General features: G+C 37.8%; 1 protein-coding gene across 1 annotated transcript in view; it reads right to left on the reverse strand.

Moving 5' to 3' along the window:
* The window catches only part of LOC143035947 (uncharacterized), a 379,540-nt gene extending 363,028 nt beyond the window's left edge, over positions 1 to 16,512 (reverse strand). The window contains exon 1 of the mRNA XM_076203197.1: positions 16,053 to 16,512. The gene's annotated coding sequence lies outside the window, so the exon portion shown is untranslated. The remainder of the gene's footprint in view (positions 1 to 16,052) is intronic.
* Positions 16,513 to 16,742: the final 230 nt, after the last annotated feature.

The raw sequence follows: 16,742 nt of genomic DNA on the forward strand, positions 1-16,742 counted from the left end.
CGAAGGAAGGAATCAGACAGTAGTGACATTTCTTAAAGAAACCTTACTGGACATCCTTTGTGAAAAAATTGAATCGTATTATTGGCAAAACCCTCAATTTTTTCTCGCAGTCTAAGATAAAAATCTAATTCACAAGAATACACCGTAGGTACATTAATGTGAGAAAGATCTTAATTTTGTCTCTTTTTTTAAGAATAAAGAATGATGTTCTGAGGGAATAACGCCTTAAGACATTTAACTGCATCCACATAACAATAGAAAAATAAAATCATAACATGTTGAATCTAGCAAGTTTTTACTAATGAAAAAAAGTTGCTAACTCCTCCGTGGGAACTCCACAAACACGACCATATCAGTAACATCAAATGTTTTTTTTTTTCTAAAACCAAACTTCTAAAAGATTTCTTCTTAAATATTCTAGTTCCTAAGTTCTGTATTCTGAATGTTTACCTAAGTTAGTATTTTCTTTTTCTTTTTTTATGGAGATAAGATAAACTACTTTCATTTTTTCCATTTCTAACAACTTCTGTCGGCTGTTGATATACCTGAAAGCTCTTGTAATCAAAATATATTACAGGATTAAACGCAGATACTTAAGAAGATAAGAATAATTACTATATGTAATTCACCATGGTCTTGGATCACGTGTTGGACTCGTGATCGACAGCTACTACCCTTCCAGATGAAAGCTCAGAGCTTATGTATCACCGATCTATGAGTATTACTGTGACCTGACACACACACGCCCAACTCCCCGCCCGCGAGAGTTGGAGTAACGAATCGCAGCGCAGTGATACTGAAATTATTTCGGCCCTGGATGGGATGCGAACTTGGACCGCTGTAGTAGCAGTTGGGAATGCTACCACTGCTCCGGCGTGTGTGTGTGTGTGCGTGTGTGCGTGTGTGCGTGTGTGCGTGTGTGCGTGCGTGTGCTTGCGTGTGTGCGTGTGCGTGCGTGCGTGCGTGCGACATATGTAAGCTCGCGTTAAAATATACTTATCAGATTTGGGCTCCAAATCTGATTAAAGTATATTGAATCCATGGAACAAAAACACAACTTAAGCGTTATTCTCAACCACGTACTTTATGATATAGATATCCTCTTTAGTATAAAACCCCCAACATCAAATAAAATCGTTTAGTAGCTAAAAGAATATAGATACAGCTATAAGCAAAATTAAAAAAATAATCAGAAACTTGTTTGAAATTAATATAATCGTCTTGTATTAGTGATAACAAAATTTCTAAAAATCAAAGACATATTTTATACTGATATCGAAAGTAATAAATAAAATGTGGTTTGAGTCTGTTTATAGTGTATTAAGTATTAAATCATTCGTTTGGGTGGGGAAGCAAGTAATAAATTCTTTGTAGCATAGTACACGACAGTATTGATTTTCTTTAATGTTCGATGACGATATGACGTCATAACGTTTTATGAGCGGGGAAAAATGAAAAATCAACGAGATTTAGGGTTGTATATTAAAACCTTTTGCCAACCTTGGCAAACGCTTTCAGAAAATAAAATGTTACTATATTGGCTATATCTATAAAGATCGCTGATAGATTTTATAGATAAAAGACTTCATTGTTCTGACGAAAAGTCTAAAATCATGACACTTGGAAACCCAACAGAGAAGTCAACAACGCCTTGCGTGTTGCCAATGTCTCATTAAGTCTTGGTCTTTATTAAAGAAAGAAGAAAATGTCAGGTATATTTCAGAATTGGTTATACTTAATTTTTCTTCTTCTTTTAAGAAGACTTTTGGCAACTTTCCCTCCAAGAATGACATGTGCCTATATCATTAGGTTAATTGAATTAAGTGCAATTTGGTGGAAGTATAATTTTTGCGTTGTCGTTTGCTAATTATAGAATTTTACAGTTTCGTCTGAAGTATTCATTATATATGGGAAAGGAGAAGAAGAATACGGAATAATATTCAAATTACAGATCTTACACTGAGAGCCGATCATGTACGTTGATTACTAACATAGGCCTTCGCATCTTATTTTTCCATTCATTTTCGTTTCTTTTCTAAAACAAAAAAATCACAACAGGGTCGTGATTCAAGAACAAAGGTATGTGTGTGCGTGCGTGCGCGCGTATGTGTGTGTGTGTGTGTGTGTGTATTCACTTGGTCTTTGGATCACGTGTTGGACTCGTGATCGACAGCTTCCCTCCTGGAAGAGAGCTCAGAGCTCGTAGGTCCGATCTATGGGTAATGCTATGACCTTGCACACACACACACACCCAACTCCCCGCCCACGAGAGTCAGAGTAACGACCCGAGGCACAGCGATACCGAAATAATTTCGACCCTGGGCAGGATTCGAACTGGTTACTGGGAGCACTTCTGCTTCCCAGTTCAGCGCTCTACCAACTGTGCCACCGAGTCGATACACTTATACGTGCATGTATGCGTACATCTATACGTATGTACATACTTACATATACACATACATATCTGCGTACATGTATCCGCACGTATATATGCACATAAATACTTACATGTATACGAACATGATTAGGTTAGTACATGATCTTATCCACTGCCTCTTCTCTACTCAAACCTCTGTTCGCACAATCTTCTATTCTTCTTTATGCAAAATAATCCTTCTCTTGTTCTTTATGCAAAATAATTCTTCTCTTATTATTTATCCAAAATAAATCTTCTCTTATTATTTATCCAAAATAGTTCTTCTCTAAGCTTCAGTATACATTGATCTCCTTATTATGTTTACCTGAAGCATCTTCCGTCTTTCTCCTTCAAAGCTGCTGTTTTCTTTTTCTTCTCTTTAATGAAAAAGCTGTCTGTTTATCTCTCCTTATCATGAATTCTCTTTTCATCGTCTTGTCTCTTTGCTCTCAGTCTTCCTTATCTCCTCTTCTCCTCCACGTTTAATCAATCCGTTTCCTTTACCATCTTGCCCAGCTTCATTCTCATCACGTGACCATACCTTGTAAGGAAAGACTTTTTTTTCATTTACATTTTTTCTTTTCTTTCTGTTTCTCTTTCTCCGTACTCTCTCTCTCTCTCTCTCTCTCTCTCTCTCTCTCTCTCTCTCTCTCTCTCTCTCTCTCTCTCTCTCTCTCTCTCTCTCTCTCTCTCTCTCTCTCTCTCTCTCTCTCCCCCTTCCCTCTCTATTTCTATCTCTTTCTCTCTCTCTCTCTCTCTCTCTCTCTCTCTCTCTCTCTCTCTCTCTCTCTCTCTCTCTCTCTCCCTTCCCTCTCTATTTCTATCTCTTTTTCTCTCTCTTTCCCCTCCCTCTCTCTCCCTCTCTATCTCTCTGTTCTCTCCACCTCTCTCTCTTTCCTCCCCCTCTCTCTCTCTCTCTCTCTCTCTCTCTCTCTCTCTCTCTCTCTCTCTCTCTCTCTCTCTCTTTCTTTCTCTAATAATGCTGCATCAGTTTTCTCTAGACGATTCGTCTCCATCAATTTTGCTTTGATCAAGTCTGTTACACCAAGTGTCCCTCACTCACTTCCATACACCTGAAAAAACTGCTGTGATCTCCATGATCCACAATTTTGCATTCACTTGATTTTTTTCTTTCTTTTTTCTTCTTCCAGCCACCCTCTTGAACCCGTCAGTCTGTTTACCATCTCCTTTCTCGTCCCCCATCCAGTGACCTGACACATCTACATAAACACCCTCATTTTCCGTCCCCGTTTTCCTGCCAACTTGATATCTAAATCACATTTTCCCCCCTCCTCTCTCCCGTCTCCATGACCTAGAGTTTCCTTTCATGAAATTGGAAATTCCCTTATCTTCCTTCTTCTTCGTATGTTCCAAAAATGGTTTCAGCAGTCTGTATGGGTCATTTTCACCGTTTTTTGATCAACATAAGATAAAAATGTGAACTCCTTTCGAGAAGAGCTCCACGGAGATGACTGAAATTGTATGGTAGCATTAGAAACAACTTCGCCGGCCGTGTAGTTAATGAATGGAATAAACTTCCTGCAGAAGCTCTGCAATGTAGTGCGTTTCGAAGTTTTAAGATTCTAAGTAATGTGCTGTAAGATGCTGTAATATGTTGTAAGATGCTGTAATGCCTACCAGTTGTTAGGTTTGTTTGTTTACTCATGTCATAGTTTAGATATCTGTCCTTAGCATCCGGCCTAGTCATGGACCAAAAGGTCTCCTGCCGGCACCCGGTAATAAAAGGGTTAACCGAGATTAGGGTGTAACTTCTCTTCTACTAAAAGGGTACCACGGAAATGAATATAACAACCTGTTGACAGTCAGGCAAAAGACTCCATTATATTTCGATCACATGAAGAATCATCACCCCTGACTTCGACCGGGTGACAATTCTTCATGTGGGCTATCCTAGTGTGACAATTGTTCATGTGGTCTATCCTAGGGTGACAGTTCTTCATGTGGTCCATCCTGGTTTTAATATTCTTCGTTTGTGTAAATTGATGACAATAATCATGACCTTCATTCAACCTAACCTAACGTAACCTAACCTGATATAACAAACCTAACGTAACCTAACCTAACGTAACCTAACGTAACGTAACCTAACCTAACACGTAACCTAACGTAACCTAACGTAACCTAACGTAACCTAACGTAACCTAACGTAACCTAACGTAACCTAACGTAACCTAACGTAACCTAACGTAACCTAACGTAACCTAACGTAACCTAACGTAACCTAACGTAACCTAACCTAACGTAACGTAACCTAACGTAACCTAACCTAACGTAACGTAACCTAACCTAACGTAACCTAACCTAACGTAACCTAACCTAACCTAACCTAACCTAACCTAATCTTTATCCCAGTGTTGATATTCATCGTATGACAGTTCTTCAGGTGGGATCTCATGGGAGTGACGGTTCTTCATGTGGGCGTTCTGGGGTGACAATTCTTCATGTCCCCCGTTTATCATTATAACTGTGACGTAGAACAAAAATCTCCTTCGTTGCAGAAGAGGACAGTAGTCATGTAGTTGTCCTCTATGGACAGCATGTGTCTTCAGACCTGAATAGTCATCAGCATCTCTGTGTAATATGCTACCCATCATGCACAGGCTCTACATGGATTTACATTTCCCATGAATGTTCATGACATCTCGTTTTACCAAGCAAATTGAATTACACAGTATAATTCCTCTTGAGCAACGCCCCTAATCATTTTGCGGAGTACCTTTCTCATCTAATTCCCCCATTCCTCTTTCGTAAATTAGCCTTCACCTTCCTTCCATGTATCAAGTATTGATTGCAAGTCTTATCCCGTCACTATTTTAGGAACTTAAGTGGCGCCCCTACGGACCGGAGACACGCAGTATTATCATATCATTAGAATGTTATTTACTTACAAAGGATTACAAAGGCGGAACATGCCGACAGGAGACCTTTTGGTCCATATCTAGGTCGGATGCAAAAAAAATAGTAATAATAATAAGATAGATAAAAACTATAATAATGTAAATAAATAAAATACATAAATAAATGTATAGGTATAGTTAGATAATAAACAAACAGGTAAATAGTAAATAATAAATTAACATATAACTAATAATAAATGAAAGTCAGACAGACAAATGATACCTCTATTATATCTCCCTACGACATCATCTACAACTCCATCTCACCAACATGGGGAAGAAACGTCATTAATTTCCTACAAAATACTAAAAAATAATTCGGCTCACATCTTTCAAACGTCCGAAGGTATATTATTCTTCCAAGATTTTCTTTTTTTCATGAACATGTCTTAAACCTATTCTAACAAGGTCTCGGACACGATAGATTTTCTTTCAACTCTAGATGATATCAACCAAGGACCTCTCCCCCCGTAGTCGTGAGGCAAGAGTAATGGCTCTGAACTCAGAGTAACGTTCTACTTCCGGGTAGCCGGTATGGGGGTGGGTGGGATATATATATATATATATATATATATATATAATTTTTTTTTTTTTTATGTCACCCCCACGGGCTTTGTTTGAGCCCGTGGGAGGATATAAAACATAAAGAAGATATTGTATAATAAATAAGATATACATACAATTTTAATAACGTCCGTGAGGGGAGCTACAGATGAAAGGTAGAATTCAAAAAGGGGACATCAGCCATAACAAAGAAGAAAAAAATAGGAATTTGTTAAAAAAAAAATCTTCATCTGAACTCCCATTTATGTGCTTCGCCCTCCATTTCCGTATCAAGTATTGATTGCAAGTTTTATCTAGTCACTATAAAACATAAAGAAGATATTGTATAGTAAATAAGATATACATACAATTTTGATAACGGCTGTGAGGGGAGCCACAGATAAAAGTTACAATTCAAAAAAGGGACATCTGAAAAAAAAGAAAAAACAGGAATTACTGTTAAAAATATTCATCTTAACTCTCATTTATATGTTTTGTAAGTTCAATGTTTGTCAACGATAAGTGATTTCACTTGCCCCCTCACGTTGAGGACGTTAACAAACATTATTAGGTACTTCTCGCTTCCAAAGGGAGACTGTATATCACACAATAGTATACGCTAATTAAGTCAGCCTATGAACGTATAGTTATCGCAAGGTGTAATCCCAATTAACGGTCACCTTTTGTCTCGTTTAATAAGGTATTAGCAGCTACTGGGGCATACCTCTCGTAGAACAAAACAGACATCTGTTTTGTCGCGTTACTAACGTGACACAGTCTCATTACCTCTTCAGATAACGACACAACAGCATATCATAAGCTATTTGTCCTCTACTGTTATCAACACCGAAGGACGTAAGGACGTTCCAGTTTTTTATCTTTCCAGAGAATAAACGCCTTTGGTGATGAACAAGGTTCTGGAAGGCCATCCGTGAGGTGTCTTCCCTGAGGACGTAAGGACGTTCCAGTTTTTTTTCTTTCCAGAGAATAAACGCCTTTGGTGATGAACAAGGTTCTGGAAGGCCATCCGTGAGGTGTCTTCCCTGAGGACGTAAGGACGTTCCAGTTTTTTTTCTTTCCAGAGAATAAACGCCTTTGGTGATGAACAAGGTTCTGGAAGGCCATCCGTGAGGTGTCTTCCCTGAGGACGTAAGGACGTTCCAGTTTTCTTTCCAGAGAATAAACGTCTTTGGTGATGAACAAGGTTCTGGAAGGTCGTCCGTGAGGTGTCTTCCCTGGCGGCCATGTGACCTTCTGGGACATTTCGTCCCTTGACGGAGGCTACTTTAGATTCGTTTGTTTTCTTCCTTTCTGTACTTGAGAAAAAAAATCCAACAAGGCGTGGTCCTCAAATGGGTTCTCTGATACTTTTGGTACGATTCTTGTTCTTTTGTACAAGGTCGGTGCGTACTATTGCTGTTCCTTAATGTTTTTAATTACACACAAAAGTTAAGTTCTTTAAAATGTCTTAGTTATACGATGTCCAGATTACTGATGCAATAATACAGCTTCATTTTTTTTTATAGAAGTTCTATTGAGAAATAAAAAAAATTAGATGCTTTAAACGAAAATCATGTGTTTTTTTAAATAAGTATTTGCAGGATTTCTGGCCATGATTAACATTATAATTAAAATATTTTCCAACGAATTACAAATATTCTGCGATGGCTTTAAGCAGAGTGTAATATTCATACTCGCAGTAATGGTTATAAACTGGACAAATTTAGATTTAAAAATGAAATAGGCAAGAATTGGCTTACTAATAGGGTGGTCGACGACTGGAATAGACTTAGTAACCATGTAGTAAGCACTGAAACTATCAGTTGTTTTAAGAAACGATTAGACAACTTTATGGATGGGGATGATAAGTGGTGATGGATACAGAACTGCCTAGTGTAGGCCTTATGGTCTCTTGCAGTCTCCTTTATTCTTCTGTTATGTTCATATGTAGACCGTGGGTTCGAGTCTGCCCCGGAGGATTTTGCTCCAAAGCAGTAATTTCCTCTTCTGCTTTCTGCAGAACACTACCCTGTGCTTGTTTTGTTTTCTTAATTTTCAAAATATCATAAAGAGCAACAAAAGGACAACTACAATTAAAAAACACTATCCTATGCTTGTTTTGTTTTCTTAATTTTCAAAAAATAATATAAAGAACAACAAAAGGACAACTACAATTAAAACAAAAAAGCAGAACACTACCCTGTACTTGTTTTGTTTTCTTAATTTTCAAAATATTATAAAGATCAACAAAAGGACAACTACGATTAAAAAGAAAACATTTAGTTGCTGTTATAAGTGGTCAGTGTTCTCCTATGCTTGTCTCTCATGGAGTGACATCTCCCCGATCCTTATACCAAGGAAACCACCTTAAAACAGCTCTGCATTTTCTAATTCATTCTGTACAACTTGGCACGCCTAGATCTCTTAATCCAACACTTGCCAACCGCCACCTGTGCGGACGTTTCAGCCCCAGGACATAAACCCACTTCAGGGATCGGTGGTATTTTATGTCCTGGGCTCAAACGTCAGCGCAAGTGGTGGCTGGCGAGTGTTGGATTAAGAGACCTAAGAGTACAAGTCTGAACTACAAACACTGGAAATATTTTTTTAGCTGATTATCTTCTGTCCTCAATGGTTGATGGCTAGACATGGTAGAGGAACATCTCCCTTCTTTCACTAACATTACACTCCTCCCTTTCACTCCTTCCCGCTTAAATCATGCTCAGGTTGCCTCTCATATCCTCGGATGATGGAAAGAATTGACAAGTGAAGACGAAAAAGTGGGAAAAAAATGTAAGGTGGATGCAGTGGATAAATCCCCTCTCAAAAAAGAGAAGAAAAAAATAGAAAAGAGTTCGAGGTCATAACATCAAACTAGAGAAAAAAGAGAGAGAGAGAGAGAGAGTTGGTGAATTATGTAAAGACTATAGTGACAGGAGAGAAGTTAATTCTGCAAACGTTGAAAGGAAATCCAGCAAACAAGGTCACACCGACCATAAATAATGACAAACAGGAACGTTCATAAACAGAGGTGGTTACAGCGATGTAATATTGAATTAAATAGACAACACAACGACATCTACTCTACCACGTTGCTCCAATTACTACAGTATGGTATGATGTATACACACCCTTCCGTGGCTGTATCATCGAAATCTTGGCTGCAGTAAACTAATTTATCCCACTCCCTGTGTAATACGCTTGAGCTTCTTTGCAACCCATTACATGTACACTGGACTCCATACAATCCTATTCTTGTATCTAATATAGAACACCTAGATAATTCTATAATATCACAATACTGCAGTGAGAATCCTGATTCTAGTAAATACACTATTCCAGGGAAAAGCTGCATGATGCTCGTGATGTGTTGTAAGTTCTTTGAGGACCTGAACATAATTTATAGACAACAAAAGAAAGTCCATGAGGGGATCCAGTGACCCATAACGGAGCTTGCTACTCAGAGGCTAAAGAAAGACACAGCTGCTACCTCAATAAAAGAACGATTTCATAATTGCAACGCTCAGAAACTTTAATGACAGTGATTATTGCATTTTTCAAAGAATGACCCCATTGGGAACTTCACAGCAAAGAATCAAGAGAGACAGATATATTTGGAATGAATACAGTAACATTGCATAGCCAAACTCATCCTTTTGTTCCAGTCCCGAAAATAGCGGATGATAGTCTCCAAGGTCATAAACATCTCCCTCATTTCCACGAGACACTATTCATCTTCAGATTTACATATAAATCCTCCCAGTTGAGATCACTGAGCATTTCAATCTTCTTCGAGAACAGTCTCGTCTGTAAATCCCAAATATTTACTCTTCCAGTCGCGTCGTCAGAAAATCCCTTTCAGAGAGACTAAACAATTTGGCTGGAATTGTAAAGCCTTTTCTTATTCCTTTCTCGATATTTATTCTTTTTTCAGTGTCATCTTTTAGTCGAAAAGCAGTTGTACCTTTTGAGTGGATATTCTGTAAAAGTTTTGCTTCAAAAAAACTTTACTAGACTTGATGAAATGGTAGACACGAATATTGTTGTTGGAGCCCGAGTCAAAGGCCTTTTCAAAGTCTATAAAAGTTAACCATAGGAGCTTATTATGTTCTGTTGCTTACCTCGTAAGTTGATTTATCGTCAGTAGGTAGTTTATAATGGAGTAACCTCTTCCAGATTCTAGAGTCCAAGGTCTTTTTAATCTAGAAAAGTTGAACACTAAAGTTGATTATATCGTATACTTTTCTCATTAAGTTGATTTATCAACTGTGCGTAGTTGATGATAGAGTACCTGTTTCTAAAATCTGGCATTCGTCTGGAAGTTTACCTAACCTTTCTAAATAACTCATAGAACAGGTATTTTATACATTTGGGAGCAAACTAATCTGAACGTAATTACGGAGGTCTGTCTGATCTCCTTTGTTGTGAAGAGAGGTAGAATTACCGTAACGTTACACCATAATTAGATATACTCTTTTGATGTGTACAGTGTATAGCTATGCCAGTTAACAATGAATCTCTGCCCCCAAGTCTTTTAAAAGATACATGTACATGCTTCCACCACCTTCTGATGTTTTCTTTTATTTCATATCTTTTATTCCATGCATACATATACCAAAGGCTTTTACCCCCTTACACGGGAGGGTAGCCAAAAGACAAAGGCATAAAAACTACTCCCACCCATTCCATCCCCAACATACTCCATTCTCCTCCACCCTCTTATTTTGGCACCTCCTGGATGACGGGTCATCCCTGCATCTTGTCCACTCCCCTGAGTCAGAAGTTGTGTCGCAAGACACTTCCATTAGAAAATAGTTTTTTAATTACAACTTCTTGTGCGCTTTCAAAACAATTGGCGCACGAACCACTGAATCAAAGTATGTTCTGTTTGGTGTCATAATTTACTACACTAGTCAAATAAAGAAATACAATGTCCATAGATATCACATAAGTGTGTGTACATTTGTATAAGACATATAACTTAAAGAATTATCCTTACATATTTCAAGACTGTATTCAGCCAGTTGACTATAGACCAAATGGTCTTTTAACCAGACCAGCCCTTACCATCGTGTTCCGTAGTACATTACATGATAAAGTACTATGTGTGTGCAATATGGTTGAGTGCTACACATGAATCATACTGGCATTGATACAATAACTTGATATATTATACTTCATTCTGCATACATCATACCTGTCTGCATTACTGCATAATATTCATATATCAAGCTATTGTACTATATATCATGAGAGAGAAGAGATATTTGTGTTTCTGTTCATCTTCTCAAACTTCAAAAAAGCTTAGGCTGGTTGGTTTGGGTAGAGGGTGTCTATTTCGTAATTATGTAAGTCTTATTTTCTATTAACCAGGGTAAATGGCAATCACCAAGTAACTGGATGCCTTGGCTGACTAAGTACATCGAAGAAAGATAAGCTTAAGATACATTTTCAAACTCCCAGAGGTATTAAACCAATCTATGCTTTCTTAGGTGTTCGAAAACACTTTTATGGTGATTTTTTGATGAATATGAGGATATACAGGTATACAGTTATACAGTTGATAATACTAAATAGCATAATGTACATGAATGAAATGTGCATAAACATAGGCTTATGCATATTCGTATATAAAATGTGTATGTGTATGTAGATGTATGTGTATATGTACATATACATATTTACATATACTCTACATACATTCATGTATGTACATACACATCAATGCAAATGGATATACATATGTATATATACATATATGCATGTATTTCATAAGCCCATATACCCATACATATATGCATGTGAATTTAAGCACGCTAGTCATGTATTTTATCATCAACGAATATTTGTAATGAAAAAGTGGGTGTATAGTGAGACAGTCTTCACACATGAAAGTATATGCACATAGATATATACTCCCATTTCTATCACCATAAAAACCCACTCGCTTCTTGGCCCTGTACAGTGGCAGTCGAACTCCCAGGTTGGCGCCCAGCCAGCAGCCGAGCATCACGGGAAAAATGCATGAATGACAAACGCTCCGCAGAGCGTGAGTGTGGCCGTGTGACGTCTGCAGTTTGCCCACCGGGGCTGGGTGATCGGCTGTAATTCTCAGTCGCTGGGTGAGATAATTTCATTACGATTTAATCGTGTTGCGCCTCTGTCGTTTCACTTTATGGGGCAGACAAATGTGACAAGTCACTTCCACTTCAGCACAGTAGTGCTTGTTCTTGGTTCTAGGCTCAAAATATAGTGACTATTTGTTGCATGTATACATATATACATTATTTGTGTCTGTATGTATATAGATATGTATGTGTGTATATGTGTATGTATATACATATATACATATATATATAGTATACTATATATATATATATATATATATATATATATACTGTATATGTATATATATATACAATGTGTGTGTGTGCCTGTGTGTGTGTGTGTGTGTGTGTGTGTGTGTGTGTGTGTGTGTGTGTGTGTGTGTGTGTGTGTGTGTGTGTGTGTGTGTGCGTGTGTGCGTGTGTGTGTGCGCGTGCGTGCGTGTAGATATATTTATGTACGCATACATGTGTGTATGTACGTACGTAATATACTTAGGTATGCATATAATGACCTAACTGTATTTACCTAAGCGTAGTATACAGGAAAGAAGTAACACTCGTGGGGACATGTCTCTTAGTGTAGGCCCTATGGTCTCTTGCAGTCTCCTTCATCCTTATGTTATCACACCTAATTTGAAAATCAAGTATGGCTTCAGTTTCGTCTGTCATCTTTTCCTCTATCGATCATATAAAGCTGAAATTCATCCATGCTTTAGATTTGGTCTATATTGCTTTCTAGACTATTCCAAATATATCTTGAGACATTGTGACAAGTTGAGAAAGGTGAAAAAAAAAAATAGTCACGGCTCTCGTTCCGAGTTTATTCCTGACCGGTTTCGCTTGTAGCTTCTTCAGAGGAATGTTACTCTGAGAATAAAGCTGGCAGTATACATAGTGGATTGACTCCACGTTCCCTCTCTGAAGAAGCTACAAGCGAAACCGGTCAGGAATAAACTCGGAACGAGACCCGTGACTCTCTTAACCTTTTTCATTTATAAACCTGTATGAGAAAATATTTCCTAGCATCTTTAAGTAATTTAGTCCTTTTAAATTTGTTCTTATGACCTCGTGAAGCCTTCTCGTTCCTAATCAGGAAATTTCTTCTGTTAATTTAACCCACACCCATTAACATCACGAATATTATAATCAAGTCACCTCTCTCTCTCTTCGATCCTTCAAAGTCGGTAGTGCTAAGGCTTCTGGTCTCTCCTCTTATGGCTCGTCTGCCAGATTGGGGAACCGACTCGGTTGCTACACTTTGTATCCTCTTGATCTTGATTATGTCTTTCACTCTGTGTGGGGGGCCATACCACTGACACATATCTCAGTCTTGGATGGATTAGGGATTCTATATATTTATATATGAATGCATATATATATATATATATATAATATATATATATATATATATATATATATGTCTGTATGTATAGATATGTGCATGTATGTACAAATAATGTATGTGTCTTACTACATTACGTTTGACTCTGGGCAGTTGGCGGGATGCAGGTGTGACCCGTCATCCATTAGGAGCTGAGATGGGAAGGGATGAAAGGATGGTCGAGGGGAATAAAATGATTGGGAATAGGTTCGTGCCTCTGACTTAGCTACCCCCCTTATTAGGGGGAAAAGCTATTGGTGTATAGGTATATATATGTGTATATATGTATATATATATATATATATATATATATATATATATGTATATATATATATATATATATGTATGTATGTATTTATACATAGGTATATGATAGTAACAATAATAGCTTCCGCATCCCCATAGCGTTTGTCAACGGTTCTCGAATCTTTCCATACATCTGTTAGGAAACATTAGGCTGTTGTCTGCATTATATTTTATGTCTTTGTTTCTTGGCTACCCCCTTTGATATATGTATGTATTAATGTCTGTTTGTATATCACAAGTTTGTAAAATTTAGTAAGAAGAGATCAGTCACCATATGTCGACCCCATTCAATTAGAGGAGATACAGTCGAGCCTGATAGAGAGAGGTCTTGAGGCTCACTCCGGGGACCGGGTGCCATCCTAAAGGGGTTGCGCCTCAAGAGGGGGATGAGTATGTTGACACGAGTTTTAAGGATGTTTTGGAGGGAGATGATTCTCTTTGACGTCCGTCTTATAGGACCACCACCAAGATGTACCCGTCTTTCGTCCCTATTGATGTATGTATTTATGTATATATGTATGTGCGTATGTATGTATGCATTTATGTATGTATGTACGTATTTATGTATGTTAGTAGGCATGTGTGTATGTGCGTATGTATATATGCATTTATGTATATACGTATATATGTATGTATATAAGTAGGCATGTGTGTATGTGCGTATGTATATATGCATTTGTGTATGTATGTATGTACGTACTTATGTACATATATAAGTAGGCATGTGTGTATATGCGTATGTATATATGCATTTATGTATGTATGCACTTATGTATATAAGTAGGTATATATCTATGTGCGTATTTATGTATGCATACATATATATATAATATAATATATATAATATATATATATATGTATCTACTTTTTTACGTATATAAGTAGGCATGTGTGTATGTGCGTATGTATATATGCATTTATGTATGTACATACGTACTTGAGTATATAAGTAGGTATATATGTATGTGCGTATATATATATATATATGCATTTATGTATGTGCACGTACTTATGTATGTATATAAGTATGTATATATGTATATATGCATTTATGTATGTATGTACGTATATAAGTAGGTATATAAGTAGGTTTATGTGTATGTATGTACGAACACTGCATCTGCATTAAATTTCCCCATCAAAAGAGGGGACCCATCCACACCTTACGGAATCTGTCAGAATTACCTTTGCCGGAAGTTACGGGAAGGTAGCCCCCTTTGCCTTCGGATAAGGGATAAATAATCCACTCCATTATTCATATCCATCTCTACCTAGGCCCCCTAATCTCCTAATCCCGCCCCCCCTAGCCCCCCCCCATCCACCCCCACCTCGGGGAGGGAATTTTTGGAATGAGGACCTGTCCTTTATTCTCCTCGTCAGACTAGAAAAAAGCTGTGAGTAGAGTTATTAAAAAAGAAAGTCAGATTCAACTTGGGGAAGGTTGGAGCCACTGATTTACCCACTGCCCACACCCACACTAACAAATATACACCTACACTAATCCACCCATACTCATACATATATGTTTGTGTGTGTGTGTGTGTGTGTGTGTGTGTGTGTGTGTGTGTGTGTGTGTGTGTGTGTGTGTGTGTGTGTGTGTGTGTGTGTGTGTGTGTGTGTATGTATGTGTGTGTGTGTTGTGTGTGTATGTGTGTATATATGTATATAATGATTTGATAATGATAATAAACGGTTTATTGGGTATAGCAGCATTACTGCTGAAAATATACACCAAACGAGAAAATAACATTATAAAACTATGACAGTAAAAAGATGTTATTACAAGCATTAAGAACAATATGTATGTATATATATATGTATGTATATAGATATGTATGTAGGTATGTATATATATATATTATATATATATATATATATATATATACAATATAAATGCATATTCAGGTGCTCAGGTAAATTGTAAAGCCATAGGTAGGTTTACCATCCTGTTTATCTGCTGTCGCATTGCAGCCGAAATTCCACTTTAGAGTACAATGTAATGTTCACTGACCCGTCGCAGTACTCGGTAGCATTCGAAAATAAACGAAAGAAAAAGAAACGAGACAAAAACAAAAGTTTGGCCAGTGTTCGTTGGTGCATCACAAGAGGCAATGATTGATCGTAAGTATGCGCGTTTGGTGGATATGCAGAAAGACACAAAAAAAAAGGAATTGAAGGAATAGAAAAGAATAAAGGAAGAGAACTGGATTGTTATGCTTCGTTGTTAAATGAAATCACACGCAAGAACTGTTCTTCACAAAAGGAATTATCCCCATAAACAAACACACGATATAACATTTACTCAGAGTAGACTTGTGTACATAGCTGTACGTTTAATCATTTATATATTTGTATACTTGAGTTGGTGGGTTAATACTCACCTCATATGTGTTTATATACAATGCCCCCGTTCTCCTGACAGCTTCATGTAGTTAGTCGATGATTTTGAACTATTTGTTCATGCATCGTTCACTATCCCTCATGTTCAATCGTTATCTTGTATCACACGCATACACACTTCTTTCAATTTTTTCTCTTTAAATCAACTAAACACTACCTGTCAACTACCACGCATTATTTTCATGAAACAGCCTTCTTACTCTGCGTACAACTATGCAGAGATTTTCCAAAGTTTGTGTTTAAAAAGTTTAAGAAAGGAATACTGAAACGATTTCAAACTGCGAAGATTCCCGAAGACCATCGACGACATTCGAATTTCATGACGTCATGTCGAGTCAAAAACGACGACGTGTCGTTACGGATCAAAAGCGCGCACACATACACGCACATACAGCCCCTGCGAACCGCGCAGAACGACAACCGCTCACGTCCGTCTTGCTACACCGCTGGAAGCCGACTGAAGAAGAGACTTCGAGAGGACTGGCGGGAAGAGAAGAGGTGGAGGAGGAAGAGGAGGAGGAGGAGGAGGCAAAGGTACAGAAGGAGGTGTGTGTAGGTGTTCGTTTTGTGCAGAGGTGGAGGGGTGGGAGAGAGGAGAGGGAGAAAGGTGGAGAGAGAGAGAGAGAGAGAGAGGATTGTTGGCGTAGGCGGTATAGAAAACCCAAAGTAAA

The sequence above is a fragment of the Oratosquilla oratoria genome, chromosome 19, assembly GCF_046742065.1.
Source record: "Oratosquilla oratoria isolate Oo_2021 chromosome 19, ASM4674206v1, whole genome shotgun sequence".
NCBI classification, from domain to species: domain Eukaryota; kingdom Metazoa; phylum Arthropoda; class Malacostraca; order Stomatopoda; family Squillidae; genus Oratosquilla; species Oratosquilla oratoria.